The sequence below is a fragment of the Sus scrofa genome, chromosome 7 (assembly GCF_054392235.1).
Source record: "Sus scrofa isolate SSC_HxYL_T2T_F1_AM1 chromosome 7, Sscrofa_HxYL_maternal_Yorkshire_Landrace_v2.0, whole genome shotgun sequence".
Classification (NCBI taxonomy): Eukaryota; Metazoa; Chordata; class Mammalia; order Artiodactyla; family Suidae; genus Sus; species Sus scrofa.
The window spans coordinates 4,816,476-4,827,127 of NC_139389.1; positions in this window are offsets into that span (position 1 = coordinate 4,816,476).

Here is a 10,652-nt window from a genome sequence, read left to right on the forward strand (position 1 = left end):
TTAAGGATCCAGGGTTGGCATAAGTTGTGGTGTAGGTCACAGATGCGGCTTGGATCTGGCGTTGCCGTGGCTGGCAGCTGTAGCTCCGATTCAGCTCCTGACCTGGGAACGTCCATATGCCTCAGGTGCAGCCAAGAGAAACTGCAATAAATGGGTTTAAGGTGCCAGTTGTTAAACTGGGCAGATTTGCTTTTCACGTTTATCATCTCATGAGGCAACTTTTGCTTAGCTTGACCCATTTTGATTTTGATGGGGATTCTGTTCGTTGTCCTTGCAATAATTTTTGCTTCTCTGGAGGCAGCTGTGCTCCTAAGTTCTAACCATCAGCGTACCATAAGCTGCAAGAATGGACCAGAGGCTGTTGGCTGCACAGGAGACCTAGGACCAGTCGAATTCACGTCTTTACATTCCCCTTAAAGGATTAAAATAAGGGAGTTCCCGTCATAGCGCAGCGGAAATGAATCCGACTAGGAACCATATGTTGCTGGTTTGATCCCTGGCCTCCCTCAGTGGGTTAAGGATCCGGCATTGCCATGAGCTGTGGTGTAGGTTACAGATGTGGCTTGGATCCTGTGTTGCTGTGGCTGTGGTGTAGGCTGGCAGTTGTAGCTCCAATTAGACCCCTAGACTGGGAACCTCTGTGTGCCACAGTGCAGCCCTACAGACAAAAGACCCCCAAAAAAGGGGGGATTAAAATGCACTGATCCTGATAGGATAGCAGGTACACGTTTGGTGGTTGATGCTGAAATTAATGGTTTGAAGGAACCCTTGAAGAAATAACTCCTCAATAACATTTTTAGGAGGTTATAACTCATTTAGTCAGGAGTTCTTTAAAATTATACACATGCTTAAAAGAATATCAACCACACACACATACACGAATACTTCTAAAGAGCCTTAGACTGGAAGTCTGATATGTTATTTTTGGGGGAGAGGGTGACTGTGGCATGCAGAAGTTCCTGGGCCAGGGATGGAACCCTTGCCCACGTGACCCTACTGGATCCTCAAATGCTAGGCCACCGGGAAAGTCCTAGAAAATAGATGGCATGCGTGAATGTGTAGTGTATGCAACAGAGGAATGGGCAAGGTTGTCCCCAGAATCTGTCTCAAGCAGTCTTCTACAGGAGCGTTTTAAAATTTCACATCCAGAAATAACAGACATATTTCTGAAGGTAAAGTGGCCATTCCAGTTGACTTGACTACAGTGTATGAAGGAAAAGAGGGTTTTTTCAAGAAGGAATCAACAAGGAGTTCTCTCGTGCTGCAGGCAGTTAAGGATCCAGCAGGGTCACTGCAGCAGCTCAGGTTGTTGCTGTGGTGAGGGGTTAGTCCCTGGCCTGGAAATGTCCATACGACGTGGATGCAGCCAATAAATTAAAAAAAAAAATCATAAATAAAGGGGACACTGAGTGCATCTTTTCTTCCACAGTATTTTGTGAGCTTATTGATTTTCTCAAGCTTTTCTGCCAAAAGGGATTGACGGACAGAAGAATTCGTGCCCCAAACTGCCTTCCACCTCCAGGCAGGATGTTTTGTGTTTTGTTTTGTTTTTTTCCACATTTCTCATTTTAGCTTAAAAGACAAAATCTGCATTCATAATAACTTCCTGCTAAGAATGTTGGGGGACGTTTTAACTTACCATCAAGTGATATGGATGCTTCAGGAAGTGGTGCCCCAGGCTTAGCCCAAGGCTTCCTTGGTCCATATCAGGACCTTCAGGGTCCTATTTTATTTTATTTTATTTTATGTGCTTTTTAGGACTGCACCCGCAGCATAAATAAGTTCCCAGGCCAGGGGTGGAATCAGAGCTGCAGCCGCCGGCCTACACCACAGCCACAGCAACACCGGATCCGAGCTGCATCTGCCACCTACACCATAGCTTATGGCAACACTGGATCCTTAATCCATTGAGCGAGGCCAGGGATCAACCCCGCATCCTCATGGATCCTAGTTGGGTTCGGTAACCACCGAGCCACAAAGGGAACTCCTCATAGTCCTATTTTAAAGTCTGTTGCTCGTGAGGATAGTGTGGCAGGGTTGTTGCTTGTAAATTTCAGGATGCTCGCATCCGTTATACAGCGGTAAGGAGTAAATGAACTGTCACGCTGACAAGCCATGGAGCACACAATAAATGTTTCTTAAAAAGTATAGGCTATTATCCTTTGGTGCCTAATAGGTGCCATTGCATATAAAATGAAGGCCAGAGGCTAATGGATTGACCTTAGAGAATGCTGACTGTACCAGGACAGCTTATGTCAAGTTGTGACGCTGTATCAAGGCTGCAGTGCCGGATCCTTTAACCCACTGAGTTGGGCTGGCGGTTGAACCTGCACCTCCACAGTAATCTAAGCCCCTGCAGTCAGATTCTTAACCCACTGTGCCCCAGCAGGAACGCCTTCATTTATAATTCTCTTCATATTCATGCAGGTGTTAGTTGGGGCCCATGTGCTGTAACTGAGAAAAAAAAAAAAAAAAAACCAACCAGATTTGAATTAAGAAACAGGTCCAGGATCTGCTACTCCTTTTTATTTGTAACTTAGACCCTGTCTATGACGAATTGCTCAATGGTCTTCAGTGAGCATCTTCAATACTATGAATAAAAAAGGGCAAAGCCAGAGTTCCCATCATGGTTCAGCAGTAATGAACCTGACTAGAATCCATACGGATGCAGGTTTGTTCCCTGGCCTCGCTTGGTAGCTTAAGGATCTGGCATCTCGGTAGGCTGTGGTGTAGGTCGCAGGTGTAGCTCAGATCTGGCATTGCTGTGGCTGTGGAGTAGGCCAGCAGCTGTAGTTCCAATTTGACCCCTCGCCTGGGAACTTCCATATGCTGCGAGTGCGGCCCTAAAAAAAAAAAAAAAAGAAAAAGAAAAAAGGGCAAAGCCATTTGGAGGAAGGGAGAACTTCAGCAAAAAAAAAAAAGACATACTTGTTGCCTGGCTGGATTTCCGGATTTGTTGAGCTTGGAGGAGTCATTTGACAGAAGCCTTTGTCGCCTCATCTCCCTAATGAGGGGTGGGAACCAGTGATGGCTGATGGCTGAGGCCTCTTCCATCCCTAAGCAATGAACTTGCACGTCAGACAGCCTAGTTTCAAATTCCACCTCTGGCATTTGCCAGTTGGCCGACCGGGTAAACTAAACTTTCTAAACGTTCTTTCATCTGAAAGGAGGATGGGTCTCAGTTAATGTGTCCCTAAGAGATCTAGGAAATTCAAGACACGTTCCCTTGCAGTGTCACCTCATTGCTCTGTTTCCCTCTTCCAGAATGAATACGTTTTATTTTACAAACAGGATGACTGGGGACTTAAAAACCGAGAAATGGAGTTCCCGTTGTAGAGCAGCAGAAATCTGACTAGGAGCCGTGAGGTTGGGGGTTCGATCCCTGGCCTTGCTTACTGGGTTAAGGATCTGGCTGTGAGCTGCAGTGTAGTTTCCAGACATGGCTTGGATCCTGCTTGGCTGTGGCTGTGGTGTAAGCAGGCAGCTGTAGCTCCGATTAGACTCCTGGCCTGGAAACCTCTATATACCTCAGTGTGGCCCTAAAAAAGAAAAAACAACAAAAAAACCTGAGAACCGCAGACAGCTGTTGGAGAAGTGAGGATTAAGTCACCTCACCAGCGACACGTAGCTTCTGGAACAGGGTTTTAAGAGCATATGAGCAGCTTTACCTCATTTGGAGATAAAGTCACACCAAACACATGGTGAATTTCCGTGGTGCGAACCTCACCGAGCTGGAGGGCAGGGTGGGAAGTGAAGGGGTGCCTGGAAACGGGAGGATGCAGGAGTCCAAGAGCCGAACTTACTGACGTGACAGTCTTACCTGGGCCGGCCCTGCCCTCGCTTAGAACAGTGGGAGGAGGCAGCCCCATCCTGTTAGGAAACCGCTCCCTGTTTGGGGCTGCCGTCTCGGGCGTGCTGCTTGCAGGCTCAGGAGGAGCTGGTTCAGGGAGCTGGCGCTCTCCCCTAGCACCTGAGCCGGGGGAGCTGGCCTTCCCAGTTGGGTGAAGGCGTGCATGCTCGTGCCATGGGTGTGGGTGAGCTGTGGTGCTGAGGCTGTGAGATCAGCCCAGCACTGGCTTCCCCCACAACCTGGGGATTGGGGTTCTCTGGGCAGGCAGGCCAAGTTGTCATTAGGATTCTCCAGTAGCACCCTGGGTTGTTTTGCAGGGGAGGGTGTTTTTTTTCTGGTTTTGCTTTTTGACTGTTTTTTGGTTTGTTTTAGGGTCATGACAGTCTATGTGACACATCTGATCACCCAGCTTAGTCAAAAGTCTGTGGCCCTTGCTTTTTTTTTTTTCTTTTTCCCCTTTGCTTTTGTGGCCGCCCTGAGGCGTGTGGAGTTCCTGGGCCAGGGAGCAGATCAGAGCCGCAGCGGTGACCTGTGCCAGGTCATTTAACCCACTGTGCTGGGCGGGGGACCAAACCTGCGTCCTGGCGCTGCACAGCCACCGCCGATCCAGTTGCGCCGCAGTGGGAACTCTGGCCCTCGCTTTTTCAAGAAAGCACACCCTGGTTAGAATGTCCTCGTCCCTCCCGCAGGAGCTTCGCTTCGGCCTCCGCACTTGCTGAACGAGTCGGCTCTGTGTCCACTGCTGTTGGCCGGTGGCCACCCAGGAAGAAAGTGGCCTCGCCAGGAAAGCAGCGAACTGGGCCTTGGCCATGAGCCGGATTCACTCCCCCAGCATCTCTCTGAAATGCCTTTGGGGGGTGTGATTCTGGGGGGGCCCGAAGTGCTCCTGCCTCTGACGTCTGGGCACGGGCAACAAGGAGCAGATTCTCAGGGGACAGCCATCCAGAATGAAACCCAGTTTCTCAGGGCGTCACAGAGGTGGAAATCTGGCTCTATGACCAGAACAGGCACATCAGGAATCCTGGGGGGAAAAAAAATCCGCGAAGATCTTAACGATGGGAGAACATTCTTGTAACAAAGAAAGGGCAAGCCCCTCCGAGACAGCAGGTGCAGAGAAGACCTCTGAATGGCGCATTTGGGGTTTGAAGTTTCAGCTGCTCCTATCATCCAGCCCAAGGGAGGCCCCGCCCAGCCTCCATAGGGTCTCCTGGCCCAGCCACCTTCTGCTGGGCAGGTGCCAGCCAGTAGCAGCCTCCCGGCGGGCACAGGAATCTGTCCTCCAGACGGTGGGGAGGAAGAATCTGAGTAGATGCGTTCGCAGGCCTCTGGCGGCAGCCGCTGGAGGCCGGGTGCAGGTGGGGCTGCCCAAGGCCCCCGGCTGCTGGCTGGAGCTGCCGTCGCCGTCACGTTGAGGCAGCACGTGCAGCGCCCGCTCCGGGGGGAAACCCACGTGTCTCCAGACAATAAAGGACAGTGAAGAAGGGCGCCCAGTGCTTGTGAACGGCGGGGTGGGGGCTGGGGGTGGCCTCAAGGGACTGGGCACAGCCGATGACTAGGGACTCCGGATCACGGAGAGACAGCAGTGAGTGATGGCTTGAAGGAGAGCCTAATTCTCTGCTCACGAACAGCACCTGGGCAGCCTGGATGAAACCCAGGAATCCTAGTCCCTAGACCAGCTAGAGCCTAGAAGCGGAATCGCCATGATTCTTGGCTCCTGGTGGAAAGAAGGTGTCAAGGAGGCGGAGATGGTAAAACCAGGTATGAAGTTTATTGTTAGAGACTCAGTACAGCATGTGGGGGCGCACCCGGAGAAGTGGTTTATTTAAGTCCGAAGCGAAGCAGTCACACACACCCTAAAGGGGAGCGCGGGTGTGGGCGCCCCCCTGAGCGAGGAGCGGACCAGAGAGGTGATTTGATCACTCAGGGCACAGTTCTTCCAGGTCTGTCTTTCCCTTTGGCTAATTCCCTGGTGTCATGTCTCACACCCGACTGCACCCAGCACCTGCCTCGGGAGGCGGGCGCATCTTGTGACAAAGGTGGGGTCCGGAGCAAGGGCTTCTGGGACGGTATCCGGACGGACTCCGACCTGGCGCCCCCTCCCTTTTGGACCCCTAGGGGTCTTACTGCGCATGTGTAGTTGGGGAGGCTCCTTGACCCCGGAGGGGTTGAAGCGGTCCCCCTTAGCTTTCTGCTCCAGCAGAGCTCAGCTGCTGCAATGACTTTCTCCGTGGCGTGTCACACAGAAGCCAGGCCCGTGTCCTCGGCCCGACGAGCCCCAGCCGTTCTCGGCCCGGGGCCCGTCTGCCTCCTGCCTCACCCCCAGGAGCAGAGCCCGCAGCCGGGGCCCGGCGCCACGGGTGGCCCACTGGGTGGATGGAGGTGGGAGAGGGCGAGGCCCTCGGCTGCGATGGTCTTGCTCTCGGCCGCCCTGAGAGGTCTTGCTCTCCTCCTCCAAGCAGGCCAGGAAGATGGGGAGCGCCGGGCACGGGCAGCGCTTACGGCACTGCCCAGCTGAGGCCCAGCTGAGGGCAGGGCCTAGACTGTCAGAGGCTGCGCTGTGGGTGTGGAAACAGGACCCACCTTCTGATGGTCTGTTAGGATCTTTCTCGGATGGATTTCTTTCTTTTTCTTTTTCTTTTTTTTTTTTTTTTTTTTGCTTTTTAGGGCTGCATCCACAGCATGCGGAAGTTCTCAGGCTAGAGGTCAAATCAGAGCTGCAGCCGCCGGCCTACACCACAGCTCACAGCAATGCCAGATCCTTAACCCACTGAGCTGGGCCGCATCCTCATGGATACAAGTCAGGTTCTTAACCCACTGAACCACAGTGGGAACTCCCCTGAGGGATTTTAGAGGCTCTCTGCTGCACACAATTCTAAGAAGACCAGGAGCAGGTGGCAAGTTGTAGATGGTCAGCACTGCTCTGGTTCTGAGGATGATGGTCCGGCTGCAGCAGCTTGACTGCCCTCACACGCGAGTGGCTGGGCTGCTGTGGGGCTGCTTCCCGGCCTCCAGAGGCCACGCAGCTGCTAACAGGCCTCTGAGCACCCGGGAGTCTGTTCTGGGTTCTGTAATGTGGGTTTTTGCGAAGTAGGAAATGTGAACAGCTGAAAAAATACTATCCATCGTCGACCTTGCTCTAGTTTCTGATCCTTGATCCGTTTTTTTCCTTTTTCAGCCACACCTGTGGCCTGTGAAAGTGCCTGAGCCAGGGACTGAATCCAAGACTCATCTGCGAACTGTGCCACAGCTGCAGCAATGCCAGATCCTTAACTTACAGTGTCACAGCAGGAACTCCTATGATCTTTCATGTTGCAGGTTTTTGGGGTTTTTTTTTTTTTGCCTTTTGTTTTTTTAGGGATGAACCTGCGGCATAAGGAGATTCCCAGGCTAGGGGTCCAATTGGAGTTATTGCTGCCCAGCCTACGCCAGAACCATATCAATGCCAGATCCAAGCCTCATCTGCAACCTGCACCACAGTTCATGGCAACGCTGGATCCTTAACCCACTGAGCGAGGCCAGGGATCGAACCCGCAACCTCATGGTTCCTGGTCGGGTTCGTTTCTACTGCACCACGACGGGAACTCCTCAGGTTGCGTTTTTAGGGAGGACTTGACCACATGGGGTCCAGTCTGTGAACCAGGTGGAGGTTTGAGAGCTGGGAGTCAGTTTTTACAATAAACCAAGGCTTACATGCCTGGTACTCTTTTTCTAACATCCATCCCCCATCAAAAAAATAAAATAAAAATAGAGTTCCCATTGTGGCCCAGCAGATTAGGAAGCCAACCAGCATCCCTGAGGATGCAGGTTTGATCCCTGGCCTCGCTCAGTGTGTTAAGGATGCATTGCTGAGAGCTGAGGTGTAGCTCCCAGACGCTGAGAGCTGAGGTGTAGCTCCCAGACGCGGCTCGGATCCCGAGTTGCTGTGGCTGTGGTGTAGGCCAGCAGCTGCAGCTCCGATTTGACCCCTGGCCTGGGAACTTCCATGTGCTGTATGTGCAGCCCTTAAAAATTTTTTTTAAATAACAAAAAATAAAAACAAATTCTCCTGCAATCAAATAGAAAATTAACCATAATCCTGTGGTTCATTCTCTCTTAATTTTCTGAATTGAATGTTATTCCGAGCCTACTGATGACATGCTATTGGGAGATATAGAAGGTTTATGCTTTGCTCTTAAAGTTCCCGCCTTATGGAGGAAAACACACACACACACACACACACACAAAACAATTATGAAATAATGCAAGACTTCAAAGTGCTAAGCTGTGTGGCGCAGGCAATGTGTGCTATAGCAACACAGGTCGGGGAGCAAACTGCATGGATTGGAGGGGTTGGGTGAGGCCGGGGGTAAAGTGATTCAGTTGTACACACACACACACACACACACACATTCTTTTGCAGATCCTTTTCCATTATAGGTTATTGTAAGATACTGATGTAGTTCCCTGGGGCATACAGTAGATCCTTGTTGTCAATCCAGTTTATACATAGTACTGGACATGTGTTCATCCCAAACTCCTGATGCTTCTCCCTCCCTCACTGTCCCCTGTGGTCCCCATAAGTTTCTTTTCTATGTCTATAAGTCTATTTCTATTTTGTAAGTAAGTTCAATTGTATCATTTTTAAGGTTCCACCTGCAAGTGATAACATGATATTTGTCTTTCTCACACACACAGACAGTCCGGCATCCTGCTGAAAGACAGCTGGGCTGCCGGCGTCGGGGAGCCTGCTGCAGGGGCTTCCTCAGCGTGGGAACGTTCACGCCATCCTGCGCCTTCGGTAGAGTCTCCTGACCCCCGATTATGCCTGGTGTCCCCGAGGCCAGAGAGCCTGTCCTTCACGTTTCCCTGGGAATAGCTCTCCCAACTTCTGCTGTGGGGGGTGGGGTGGTTGTGGACTGTGGAGGGATCCATGGATTTAACTGCTGCTGCCTTTTTTTTTTTTTTGGCTGCTGCATGATGTGGGATCTCAGTTTCCAGACTGGGGATTGAACCTGGGCTGCAGCGGTGAAAGTGCCAAATCCTAACCACTGGACCATCAGGGAACTCCTTTAACTGCTTCTTCAAGAGCTTTCATTCTCAATAAAATAAAAGAGGTTTCCTCCTCAAACACCCTACAAGGAAAGTTTTACCTCCTTTACTACTGGTTCCTGAGATCCCTAGAGCTGCCATTTCCTGCAACTTTTTTTTTTTTTTTTTTGGCCACGCAAGTGGAAGTTAACCAGACCAGGGATGGAATCCAAGCTGCCGCAGTGAAAATGCCAGATGCTTAACCTGCTTCCCCTCAAGGGAATTCCTCTTATGTCTTTTAAGGATTCTGGCTTTTTTTTTTCCACCTGCAGCATATGGAAATTCCCAGGCTAGGGGTTGAATCGGAGTTACAGCCACAGCAATGCCAGATCCGAGGTTGCATCTGTAACCTATACCACACAGCTCACAGCAACAGCGGATCCTTAACCCACTGAGCGAGACCAGGGATCGAACCCCGTCCTCATGGGTAACTGACACTCAGGCGGGTTAGTTTCTGCCGAGCCATGACGGGAACTCCGTAATTGATAAAACTTTAAAAGTCATACATATCTCCACTGATGACGATGAAAAGGCATCTCAGGACAGGGCCACTTGGCAGGCAGGGGACCAGCTGAATTTTGTCAGTCCTGTTGGTTAGAACTGTTGGCACACGCTGGCGATAAAAAGCAGAGGGGATTTTAATGGGCTTATTACTGTTTTTCAAATCTCTGCAGACAAAGCTCTCCCCTACTGTCTGCACGGGAGCTCACGGCTCCCTATCCTCGGCCATGAGGATCCTGGGAAAAGAGGCTTGTGGGGATGACGGGGCCATGTGCAAGTTCAGGCAGAAAACGGCAAGTTTCCGGGCTTCAGACATTTTATTCTTTTTTTTTTTTTTTGACAGCTGCATCTGCGGCATGTGGAAGTCCCCAGGCTAGGGGCTGAATGGGAACTAGAGCTGCCGGCTGACACCGCAGCCACAGCAACGCCAGATCCTTAACCCACTGAGGGAGGCCAGAAGTTGAACCCTCATCCTCACAGATCCTATGTCAGGTTCTTAACCTGCTGAGCAACAAAGGAACATTTTGAAACTTCTGAAAATGTGGAGTTCCCGTCGTGGCTCAATGGTTAACGAATCCGACTAGGAACCATGAGGTTGCGGGTTCGATCCCTGGCCTTGCTCAGTGGGTTAAGGATCCGGCATTGCCGTACGCTGTGTTGTAGGTCGCAGACACGGCTCAGATCCGGTGTTGCTGTGGCTGTGGTGTAGGCCAGCAGCTGTAGCTTCAATTAGACCTCTAGCCTGGGAACCTCCATATGCCATGGTTGCGACCCTAGAAAAAGACAAAAAGACAAGAAAAAAAATAAATAACACTTCTGAAAATATAAAAATTGTGATTCTTCATATTATTTCATCTCTATAAAATTCTGCATGTGAAAAGAATGTTTTCTCACATTTACCTTCATTTAGTTACACATTTGATACATATTTATTGAGAACCAATTATGTGCTCACCCTGAGCTGGGATTTGAGGGCTGCAAAGCTATTTAAGACTTGCCTCGGAGTTCCCCCTGTGGCTGGAGTTCCCACCAAGGCTCAGTGGTAACAAACCCGACTAGGATCCATGAGGATGCAGGTTTGATCCCTAGCCTCGCTCAGTGGGTTAAGGCTCTGGTGTTGCCATAAGCTGTGGTGTAGGTCACAGGTGCAGCTTGGATCTGGCCTTGCTGTGGCTGTGGTATAGGCCGGCAGCTGTAGCTCCAATTAGACCCTAGGCTGGGAACTTCCATATGC